General features: G+C 39.1%; 1 protein-coding gene and 1 non-coding gene across 3 annotated transcripts in view; both read left to right on the top strand.

The window, feature by feature from the left end:
• The window catches only part of CDK6 (cyclin dependent kinase 6), a 249,008-nt gene that overhangs the window by 43,048 nt on the left and 193,408 nt on the right, over nucleotides 1-12,552 (top strand). The window lies entirely within an intron of this gene.
• LOC124525222 (U6 spliceosomal RNA) lies at nucleotides 30-134 on the top strand. Its single transcript, XR_006965441.1, has one exon. It is a non-coding gene; the product is annotated as a U6 spliceosomal RNA (small nuclear RNA).

Raw genomic sequence — 12,552 nt, 5'->3', positions numbered from 1 at the left:
TCTTCCATAGCCAATCCGTCCAAATTTATGCTCACTTGAGTAACGCATACACTAAAATTGGAATGATACAAAGAAGATGGACATGACCACCATGCAAGGATGACACACGAATTCGTGAAGTGTTCCGTATTAAAAAATAATTAATATGCTTAACTGGGCTTAGTAAAAGGTGGGTGAGCCTTCCATAAAACAGTTACTATTTGTTGAATTCCTTTTCCATCAAAATGTTAACTTAGAGTTGAAATGCAAAAGGAGATTTGATACAGCATTTTGGCATTTGACATTTTAAAGTAATTTCATTAGATCATCAAGCTGTGAATTATTGAAGACTGTTTTTCTGTAAACAGTTTTTTCCATTATCTTTCTTTGAGTTAGAAACAAGTTGCACGCCATTTGCCTGGCAGAAGATAAATGTATTAAGTGCTAAAATATACAAAAATTTTGGCATTATGTCTTCTCTGCTTTTTATTAATGAATGCTTTTGTTTAGTCTTACATCAGATGACTAGAACAGATTTGTGTTTTGAATAGTTAAAGCCAGGAACAAAATTCTCTGTAATCGTGTTGACAAAATTCACTTGAAAAGTCGAATCTCACTTGGGATGAGTCATTTTCAGTCTTCTTCCTACCCCAGCATGCCCAAGCAAGGAAGTAGACTCATCAGTTACAGTGGTTCCTCAAGACAGTGATTCCAGTCATGTGGGGACAATTTTGCTAACTGCCATATCTCCAGTGTTAGTGCATCAGAAGTGTCCAAGAACCTACTGTTGATTAATTGGCTGATTGTCAGTGGAGGGTAAGGAAGAGGTGTTTGACAAGGTCCGCAGGGGATTCTGTATTATTTGGTCCTCATCCTCCAGCATTTCCCATCACATGAGGCAATTCATAACTGAAACAATTCAATCTAAACTAAGGCTAAGAATTAGCCTTCTCAAAAGTACTTTATGTGCTGCCCAAAGAGATGGTTGCTTTAGAGGTTCTAGCAAACCTGTAAATATGTCCTGAGGTATTGTTTTTATTCTAACAGTTTATAAGTTGCATGCATTAGAAGTCAGAATGCAGAAACATTTCTGTTACAGTGTGAAGAAAAAGTATGTCTCAAGGTCAAGGTAACCACTGTTGTCTTTTCAGGAGTCTGTCAGAATGATGGCTGGCTGCCCATAGACAGGGAGCCAATTCTGTGGTGTGGTTGCCATGTTCCAAGATCTGCCTGGCATTAAAGGCTGGAAGCCCAATTTTATTAGTATACCTAGAGGGATTGAGAATCCAGGGATGACAGACTCATGCCAACCTCATAAGAAACCTAAGTTTGAACCAAAATGTTAATTTACTCTTTTCCAGTAAAAGCTGTACTTCTCGAGCGTATTCAGATCTGCCAACCAAGGCATTGCCTTCCTTGCATGCTTATCTGTGAGAAAGCCAGATTATAGTGGGACAGTTTGCACTGTGAGTGTGGAGCCCGTGAAGGGCGTGGGCTGATGATCTTAATGTCTGATGGCCTCAAACCCTGTGCTCAGTGTGTCCATTTTGACTGTAGGGAAGAAATCTGTTTGTCATACAAACTGCCTCCTCACCTGTGACAGGGTCTGAGCCACACTGCCAAATGGGGTCTTTCCAGAGTTTGCTTCTGTAAAGATAAAATCTAGGCTTTTTATAAAGTACATTCAGTTGTTTCCTCTATGCTCTGTTAGTTGCCACCACAGCCCTGTCCCTTAGATTTGAGGTGGTCATAGTCTCTTGGGCCTTTTCTGTTGGCAGTTCACCCTCATCCCTTATGTTTTCATTTTATCCACTTCAGTCTTAGACTTTTTCCTTCATTTTGGTTCAGGGACTAAAATGGTTTCTGTCCCATGTCCTACTTACCCATCCTTTGTGTCTGTTCATTGAACTAACCTCCCTGACTGAAAACTAACCTCCTACAGATAACTTTTTGGCACATCCTTTAATAGTGGCATTTAAAAAAAGTTTAGTATATAAGTGGAGTATCTTAGAGTTCCCTAGTATTTTATTTACCTCCGTGTTTAACAAATACTAAACTATAAACTGTATGCTTGGATGTTTTAGAATTTTCGTGGATGGTTTTCTTGTGAATATCTAAAGAATAATGTATCTATTTGAGGGGAAAATGTTCTACTCTTACCAACTCAGTTTTTCTTTAAGAAACTGATATTCTAATTCTGAAAGGGAAATACACTGTATATCTGAAAAACAAAGAAAAGAGAAGTGAAATATCAAAGAAGGAGGTCGGAAACAATAGAAATACAATAAACAAACCGTATTTACACATTTAGCCACTTGTCAAGTATAATTATCTCTCAAGTTACTCTGTGAGGGTGATTAGAAAGACTAACCAGAGACAGTATAAACTATCGGGTTTATTGTCATTTTAGCCTGTCAGACCAAGTCAGTAAAAACTGTGCCCTCCTAGAACAACTTGTTAGCTACTCATTTCTCTGTTAGTTAAAGGGGGATATGTAGCCACTTTTGCTTCTTGGTTTTACTTTGAACAAAGAAGTATAAGCCAAGAGGGCAGTGATTAAATATCTACATGTCTATAACTTTTTGGAGGTTGTAAGAGTATGTTCGTTCCTGAGGTTCTATTTTTCAAAACTATTGTTCATTACCCAACAAGGTGGGAATATTCGAAGTGATATTCTGTTAACAGCCAGGAAGCAACTAGTCAGTGACATTAGCAGAAATGTGCTTATCAGGCTAATACCGCGATCTAACCTTAGTATCTGCTCCTTGCATACACATAATGTAAAAATGTATAAAATTCTGACATTAAGAAAAACTAGTTACGTTAACGTACCACGGGTAGTTGTGCTTAGAGAATTGGGCGCCATCACAGACGGGCTTATTGGTGTGTCAAGATTGAGAGTTGGAAGAAACAGAGAAATCAACTGTCTGCTGGAGCACAACTTAATTATCTTCTGTTGCCTTGTTGGGGCTCTGAATCCAGATTGGGGTAGGGCTTATATAGGATGTGATTGAAGATGTAAAGTTGTTTCAGGAAGCTCTCTTTTTGTAGTTCCTTGGAAATTTCTCAAAATGTTGGAAGAGTGAAACATGTTGTCATGTTAAAACATTTTGTGACTAGTTTTGGCCTAAGTGTACTTTTGTACTGGCAAGATACATGGGGGATTTAGGCTTTACTCTGATAGCTAAATGAACTCAAATATATGCTGAATGTAAATTGCTTTGATGGCGATTGGATCACACATTCGTAGATTCTGTACTTTGTTTCTCCTTTCATGAGCAAGACCTTCCTTGGAGTTAAGGGTAGAGTTAAGTTAAAGAGTAGCAAATTATTTCCCTCTTTGGAAATAAGCAAAATCACCCTCTGATAATAAAATATTTCTTTAACATGTCAAAATAGTTACCGAGGAAAGAAAGCATGAGTGGGGAAATGGGGATAACTCATTTAGCGGCTTGCTGTTTAGGAAATGAAATATGTTTAATAAAAGTGCAATTGCCTTATACTGTGTGACTTGAAAATAATGAGACAAAGAAAAAAATGAAAAGCACCATACTAGAACTTATATGACCAAATAAATCTTATCCCACGGGATGCAGTCCGGTTTTCTAGCTCTCCTCTAATTGAGCAAAACATTTTCAGACTCTTTCGGAATTGTCTTGAGAACCGTTTCATGAGCCAAACCCTAAAATCAACATCTTTACTTTATTATCACACCTCTTTTTGGACCCAAAAGAATATTACTCAGCCTGATCCCCCACTTAATTTATCAGAATTGGCTCAGGCTATTTCCAAAAATACAGTGTGCTCTTTTATAGGACAATTGAATATTTGTATTCATTTATTTCTTCATTCGGTGATGGAGGCCTAGTGCCTCCAGTGCATCAAGTATGTTGTGGTAAGATATAGGGGTCTAGCTCTGGGGGCAGCAGGGAGACCAGTGAGGATCACAGAAGATGCGCACCCCTGAGCAGTCTTTGCAGATGAGCAGGAGGTCACCAGATGGAAAGAGAAGAGAAGAGCTTTCTAGACAGAGGTATCCGCATGTGTTGAGGCATGGAGCAAACGCCACGCGCATTTCAGGAACTGCACGTGTTTCAGGATGGATAGAATCTACTTAAAAGATGAGAACAGATTGGTAATAAGGGGCGAGATTGTGAGGATCCTCGTAAGCCATGGAATGGAGGATACAGTGGTTAAGAGTGAAGGTTCTCTCTCTCTTTTTTTTTTAATGTTTATTTATTTTTGAGAGAGACAGAGAGAGTGTGTGTGTATGAATAGGGAAGGGGCAGAGAGAGAGGGGGACAGAGAATCCAAAGCGGGCTCTGTGCTGACATCAGACAGTGCGATGCCAGGCTCCAACTCATGAACTGCAAGATCATGACCTGAGCTGAAGTCGGGCGCTTAACCAGCTGAGCCACCCAGGCGCCCCAAGAGTGAGGGTTCTCTTGCCTGACTATCTGAGTTCAAATTCTGGCTCCTTCATTTATAAGTGTTGTGACACTGGGTGATCTCCGAATCTTCCAGCCTTAGTTCTTTTCATCTGTAAAAGAGATGATGATGCCTACATTATAAGGTTAAGAGGTTTAAATACATAGATGCAGATAAAGTTCTCAGTACCATGCCTGGCACAGGGTAAGCGCTCAATAAACGTTAGGTGTTTGTACTGCTACTTTGTCCTGTTGGCAAGAAACAATAATGGAAGTATTTTAAAAAACAAAATAGGGGCGCCTGGGTGGCGCAGTCGGTTAAGCGTCCGACTTCAGCCAGGTCACGATCTCGCGGTCCGTGAGTTCGAGCCCCGCGTCAGGCTCTGGGCTGATGGCTCGGAGCCTGGAGCCTGTTTCCGATTCTGTGTCTCCCTCTCTCTCTGCCCCTCCCCCGTTCGTGCTCTGTCTCTCTCTGTCCCAAAAATAAATAAACGTTGAAAACAAAAATTTTAAAAAAACAAAATATATGTATACTTTATTGCCTTGTGTAACATTGACCACTCCTCTCTTCTTGAAACAGTCTCTTTCCTTGTTTTTTCTTTTCTTTTTTTAAAATTTTTTATTTTTTTATTTTACAGAGAGAGAGAGAAAAAAAGAGCGAGGGGCAGAGCGATAGAGACAATCCCAAGTATGCTCCAAGTTCAGTGTGGAGCCCGATGTGGGGCTCGATCCCATGACCCTGAGATCGTGACCTGAGTCTGACATTCAGCTGACTGAGCCACTCAGGCGCCCCTGCTTTTTCTTTTTCAAATAGCTTTTTGACACATAATTGACATGTCGTAAAGTTTACCCATTTGAAGTGGGTGATTAAAAGATTTTAGTGTATTCTCAGGGTTGTGTAACCATCACCATAATCTAATTTTAGAATGTTTTCATTCCCCCTTATAGAAACTCCACCCCCGTTAGCAGTCAGTCCCCATTTTCCTCCACCCCCTGCTACTTAACTGCTCACCCTAAGCAACCTCCAGTCTACTTTCTGTTTTTATCGATTTGCCGATTCTAGCCATTTCATATGAATGGAATCTATTCAATATGTAGTCTTTTATGACTGGCTTCTTTCACTTAGTGTAATGTTTTCAAGAGTCATCCACATTGTAGCGTGTATCAGTCCTTCATTCTTTTTTTGTGGCTGAATGATATGCTACTGTATCTACATGACATTTTATTTATTCGTTCATCAGCTGGTGGACATTAGGTTGTTTCCACTTGTTGGCTATTATGAATAATGGAGCTGTGAACATTCCTGGTCAAGTTTATGTGTGGACATATGTTTTCGTTTCTCTTAGGTGTATATCAAGAAGTAGAATTGCTGGATCGTACAGTAACTCTATACCTAACAGTTGGAGGAACTACCCAACTGTTTTCCAGAGTGGCCACACCTAATTACATCCCTACCATAACAATATATGAAGGTTCCACTTTTTCTGCATTTTTGCAAATATTTGTTATTTATTACCTTTTTAATTTTAGCGGTCTTGGTGTATATGAGTGGTATCTCATGGTTTTGCTTTACATTTCTCTAGTGACTAATGATGTGAACATCTCCTGTGTTTATTGGCCCTTATTATATCTTTAGAGAAATGTCTATTCAAATCCTTTGCCTGTTTTTATTTTACTTTATTTACTTTATTTTATTTTCAGCTTTATTGAGGTGTATTTGACAACCTCTGCCCATTTTTAAATTAGGTTGTCTTTTTATTATTGATTATTTTATTGTTGATTACTGATTAGTATAATAATATTATTATATATATTTATATATTCTGGCTGCAAGTCTCTTATCAGATATATGATTTAAAGATAGTTTGTCCCATTCTTTGGGTTGTCTTTTCATTTTATTTTTATAAAATTTATTTTACTTATTTTGAGAGAGAGAGCACACAAAAGCAGGGGTGTGAGAGAAAGGGAGAGAGGGAGAGAGAATCCCAACCAGGCCCCGCACCGCCCACACACAGCTCAGTGTGGGGCTCAGACTCACGAACCTCGAGACCATGACCTGAGCTGAAATCAAGAGCTGGAGGCCCAACCGAGGGAGCCACTCAGGTGCCCCTGTCTTTTCATTTTCTTGATTAAGTCCTTCATAGCACAAATGGCTTTAATTTTGATGAATCCAATTTACCTATTTTTTCTTCTATTGTTTGTGCTTTTGGTGTCCTATCTAAGGTATCATTGCTGAACCCAAAGTCCTGAAGATATTCTCTTATGTTGTTTTTCTAAAGAGTTTTAGCCCTGCAGTTTGATTTGTGATCCATTTTGAGTTAATTTTTATTTATGTTATGAGATAAGGGTCCAACTTTAGTGTTTTGCGTGTCAGTATCCAGATATTCTGGCATCATTCATTGAAAAGTCTGTCCTTTCCCCATTGAATGGTCTTGTCAAACTTGTTGACAATCAGTTGAGCATAAATATGAGAGTTAATTTCTGGACCGTCAAGTCTATTCTGTTGATCTGTATATTTATCTTTATGCCAGTACCACACTGTCTTGAGTATTATAGCGTATAGTAAGTTTTAAAATCAAGAAGTCCCCCATCTTTTTCTTTTTCACGATTATTTTGGCTGTTTGGGCCGCTTGCATTTCTGTGTGGATTTCGGGATGATTTTGTCAATTTCTGCTAAAAGCCTGGGGTTTTGCTATGGATTGCATTGAAGCTATCGATCAGTTTTGGGAGTACTGCTTCTTAACAGTTTCAAGGCCCTCTCATCTATGAATACGGATGTCTTTCCATTTTTGTAGATCTTTAATATCTTTTAACATTGTTTTGTAGTTTTTAGTGTACAATGAACTTTTTTTCTTAAGTTTGTTCCTAAGTATTTTGTTGTTTTTGATGCTACTGTAAGTGGAACTATTTCCTTAATTCCCTTGTTTTTTGTGATGTAATTTTGTCAGCTGTTTTCTTGCCCATCTGATTCATTCAGGGATGCTGTTCCTGTTGCATGTTATAGCCCCTAAGATTCTGTCTCCTCTTTATGCTGATAATTTTTCAAAATATTACTTGACCTGTGTCCAGAACTCCAACTATGTGTTTACAGTTGTTCACTGGACATTACCACCTGAGTGTCACAAACATCCAGTTCATCTCTTCTGGAATGAACTCATTAATTACTCCTCATATCTTCTGTTTTTTTCTTCTACTGTTTGGAAATAATACCACTATCTACCATGTTGCCTAAACCAGCACTCTGAAAATCATTCTAATCTTCTTCCCTTCTTTCAACTTGAACATCCTGGTTGATCAACAAATCCTTTGGATTCTACTCCTAGATATTACTATGGGAGTATAAATTGATGCAGTCTTCTGTAAAACCATTTGAATCCAGAGCTTTTTAAAAATATATATTTTTTGATTCAGGAAAATATTTAACTTTTGATTTTTTGCAATGTCACTTACAGGATTTTATCATAGGGTAATGAGCCAACATTATAAGAATAGGGTAATGGTTTAATAAATTATGTAAATTTAGTGCATCTTAAAAATGGTTTTATCATATGTACACATATGTAGAGACTTGTGAAAGCGTTTGATACATTGTCAAATTTTTAAATTGCAAAATATTTATGTAAATTATGATCCTCTTTTTTGTTTTTTTTTGTTTTTTTTTTTTTAAAGAAAGGGAATTTTTGTTTTTAACTTTTTAAGAGTGAGAGAGCACGAGCAGAGGAGGGGCAGAGGGAGAGGAAGAGAGAGAGTCGTAAGCAGGCTCCATGCCAAGCGCAGAGCCCAACACGGGACTCGATCTAACGACCATAAACTCATGACCTGAGCTGAAATCAAGAGTCGGACGCTTAACTGACTGAGCCACCCGGGCACCCCTATGATTCTCTTTTGGTTTAACAAAACAGAAGATAAGTTCCAAGAGAGCAGGGATCTTGTCTGATTGACATTGATCCCCCCCGAAGAGTGTAGGAGCTCAGTAAATATCTGTTGGTTGTACTGGTCTCTCTCTTTACTGTTCCACTTGCTTTAATATATCTGTATTTCTTACCTAGGCTCTTGCAGACACTTTGAACTTGGTTTCCTCACCTCCAGTTTTATTCCCCTACAGTCCAACCTCTCTTCTGCAGTCAGAATGGTATTTCCAGGTGGTAAATCTGGCCATAGCCTCGCCTACTGGGTCATCATTTGATTCTTCCCAGTGCTCATCAGATAATTTACAGACTTCTTAGCCTGGATTACCAACCCCTCTGTAATTTCACTTCTGTGTACTTTTCCAGCTCTTCTCTTGCCATTTTCCAAGATAATCATCAAGTCATGCCAAACTATCCACAGTTCCCCAAATATGAATTTTCCTGCATACCTACATACCTTTGGACATGCTGTTCCTTCTGCCCGGACCATGCCAAACTTCCTTGGTTTATCTGGCAAATTCCAGATCATCCTTAGAGATTCTGCTCCCCAGCCATTTACCCTCTAGGCACATTTGAGTGCCTCCTCTACAGGGTTTCCATAATTCTGGAACTCTTTTTTTTTTAATTTTATTTTATTAGTTTTCTTTATTTTTGACAGGCAGAGAGAGACAGAGTGCATGTGGGGGAGGGGCAGAGAGAGAGGAGACACAGAATCGGAAGCAGGCTCCAGTCTCTGAGCTGTCAGCACAGAGCCCCATGTGGAGCCCGAACTCACAAACCATGAGATCATGACCTGAGCCAAAGTCGGACGCTCAACCAACTGAACCACCCAGGCGCCCCCATAATTCTGGAACTCTTTTATAACCCTTAATATATATGAGATAGACATCTCTTTAGGGCTAGAGAGTTAGTGAGGGCAGGGACTATATTCTCCTCTGCCTTCAACTCATCATCTTACTGCTGAACGGACTTCTGCTATATCTCCATTTCAGGGCTTCCCAGCTTTGGTCTGAGGCCTGGTACTAATTTTCTATCATCTGTGATAAAATTAGAAAAATAAGGGCCCTGTGGTAAATTTTTCAGAAAGCAAAATCTGTTTACATTTTGGGTGTTAAAATGTGCTTTTTCTAATGAAATGATGTTGATAGTGGATGGTAGGGTATATTTAGGTCTTTAGTTGACAACATTCTGTCAGAGCCCAAAATTTGTTGGAAATTTTACAGTTCCCTGAAAACCAAAGGTCTGGGAACACTGCTGTATCTCATGGGGTGGCACCAAGTCCCCAAAGTCAAAAGCCTATGAGTCATCCTTGGCTTCTCCTCCTTCCTCATCCTTCCACCCCCGCCACATTCAGACACTTAGCAAGTCCTGCCAATTCAACCTCCTAAATATTTCTGGAATCTGTACTCTCCTCTCCGTCCTTGCTGCCAATTCCTTAGGACAGGCCCTCTTTATTTTCCCTGTACAACTGCAGCAGTCTCCTGACTAGTGTTCTTGCCACTGTTCCCCTCTTCTCCATGCTCATCAGAATGAGCTACTTAAAAATCAAAAGTAGATATCCATTTACTATGGGATTAGATTTCCTTATGGCATACAAGATTTTCCGCCAGTGGGATTTCTTGCTGTCCTTTGTTCACACTTTCTCCTGGTTTTGAATGCCCTTTCTTTACCACATTCTTGGGTAACTCCTGTCTAAGTTGAATTGTCACTTCCTCCACAAACACTTTCCTACAAGTCTGAGTTAGGTGCCCCTCTTTATTGCTCTTAAAGTCCCTTTTATGTATCTCTACCTCAACATTTCCAGATTAGTCGATAATTCATCATTTTATATCTGCATTCCCGCTAGACTCTGAACAGCTTTAAAAAATGTATTTTATCCCTAGATCTTTCTATACCTAGCACCCAGTACAAAACTAGAAAATAACAAATATTGAATAAATGTTTGTTGGCTGCATGCATTTGTTTGGTATTATGATCATATGTACACTGTGAAAGGTTTATTGGCCAGAGTGAGGGCTGAGTACAAGAAATCTCTATGAGGCAGAGAACAGGATCCCTCCATAGACATTTAGGCAAGAATGATAAGTACTTGAACTCAGGAAGTAGCAGTGGATAGAGAAGTATTTAGGTGGTGCAGTTGCTGGTTGATTAAATGTAAAGGGTCAGGAAAGAACCTAAAATTACTTGAAGGTTTCTGGGATTAGGAAATTGGTTGGATGGTGGTGTGATTCACCAAGGGGGGTGAGCCCTGTTCTAGACACTTTGAAATTGAGATGTTCAGAATATTGGTTGAAGTTGTCCAAAAGGTGACTGGGTATGGGGTTTGGGGAGAGAACTGTTTTGGAGAGATAGATTGTAGATTCTGCAGCCTTTCTTTAGAGTTATATGAAGTCTTTTTAAAAATTTTTTTTAAAATGTTTATTTATTTTTGAGACAGACAGAGCATGAGCGGGGGAGGGGCAGAGAGAGAGGGAGACACAGAATCCAAAGCAGCTCCAGGCTCTGAGCTGTCAGCACAGAGCCTGACGCGGGGCTCGAACTCACAGACCGTGAGATCATGACCTGAGCCAAAGTCGGACGCTCAACCGACTGAGCCACCCAGGCACCCCAAGAGTTCTATGAAGTCTTGACCATGAAGGAGATAATTATCATTTGTTGTTGCACAGGTGGTTGGTGGTACATTGGGTAGGAAGAGACAAGATCATGAGATTCTAGATACTGAAGGTACAGATCAAAGAGGAGAAAAAAAGCATATGAAGGTTCTAATTGAAATCCTGGTTGTTTCTTACAGTGCTATCACTCTGGACAAAATTACTGTTTATCTCAGCTTCTTCGTCTGTAAAATGAGAATAATAGTACCCACTTAATAGAGATATTGAAAGAATTCAGTGAGTTTGCATGTGTAAAGTCCCACACTTTACTCTAGGGGCTCATAAATGATAGGTCAGAGAGGGGATTCAAGAAAATATTTCTCAGATCATGAAGATAGTTTGAAAACAAAGCATTTCTTAGTGGTGACATTGGGAATTACAATTAACATCTTAAACTTGAAACAGTCTAGTTTGAAATAATACTAACTTAGCTTTTATAGTATTGAAAGCTTTTTTCCTGTACACCTCTATCCCCTTTCATGCTATGATTGTTATGCACTTCATCTTTATATATTGTATGGCCATTATCATAGATTTATAATTGTTGCCATATGCATTTGTCTTTTCAATCATATTAGGGAAAAAAAAAGTTCCAAACCAAACTACAATATTACTGGTTTTCTTTATGTTTATGTGTGTAGTTAATTACCCTTGCCAGTGTTCTTATTTGATTCATGTGGCTTTGAGTTACTCTCTTGTGCCCTTTCATTTTAACCTGTTGGACTCCCTGTAGCATTTCTTCTAGGGCAGGTCTCCTGGCCACATACTCCTGCAGCTTTTGTTTAGCTGAGCATGCCTGGAGTTTACCTTCATCTTTGAAGCATAGTTTCTCTGGATATAGAATTCTCGTTTAACAGTTTTTTCCTTCAGCACTTTACATTTGTCATCCACTGCCTTCTGCCCTCCAGTGTTTGGATGAGACATGGGCTATTAATCCTACTGAGTTTCCTTTGTAGGTGGTGAGTAGCTTATCTCTTGCTGCTTTCCAGATTCCTTTTTTGCTTTTTGAAAGTTCGATTTGTACTGTCTCAGTATGGATTGCCTTGCCTCATGTTTATGTGCCTAGAAAGCACTCAAATAAAGGATCATAATAATAATGCTGAATTAAATTATTGTCATTTCATAATAACAATAATGATCATGAATTATCCATCAGTAGAACACAATCAGTATAGTGTGCTTAAAAAGTAGGGGCGCCTGGGTGGCTTGGTCGGTTAAGCGTCTGACTTCAGCTTAGGTCATGATCTCATGGTCCATGAGTTCGAGCCCCGCGTCGGGCTCTGTGCTGACAGCTCAGAGCCTGGAGCCTGTTTCAGATTCTGTGTCTCCCTCTCTCTCTGCCCCTCCCCTGTTCATGCTCTGTCTCTCTCTGTCTCAAAAATAAATAAACGTTAAAAAAAAATTAAAAAGTCAAGAAAATATTCAGTGCATGCTATAGAGAATTCCATTAAAAACTTTAATTAAAAAAATTTTTTTTAAGTTTATTTATTTATTTTGAGAGATAGTAAGTATGTGCACAAGCAGAGCAGAGAGACAGAATCCCAAGCAGTCTCCATGCTATCAGCACAGAGCTTGATGCGGGGCTTG

This window comes from Lynx rufus, unplaced genomic scaffold, assembly GCF_022079265.1.
Source record: "Lynx rufus isolate CCGP_SWC_20201006 ecotype Redwood Valley unplaced genomic scaffold, mLynRuf1.p SCAF_4, whole genome shotgun sequence".
Classification (NCBI taxonomy): Eukaryota; Metazoa; Chordata; class Mammalia; order Carnivora; family Felidae; genus Lynx; species Lynx rufus.
The sequence above is the reverse complement of the archived record's forward strand: the minus strand, read 5'-3'. Positions and strand labels throughout refer to the sequence as shown.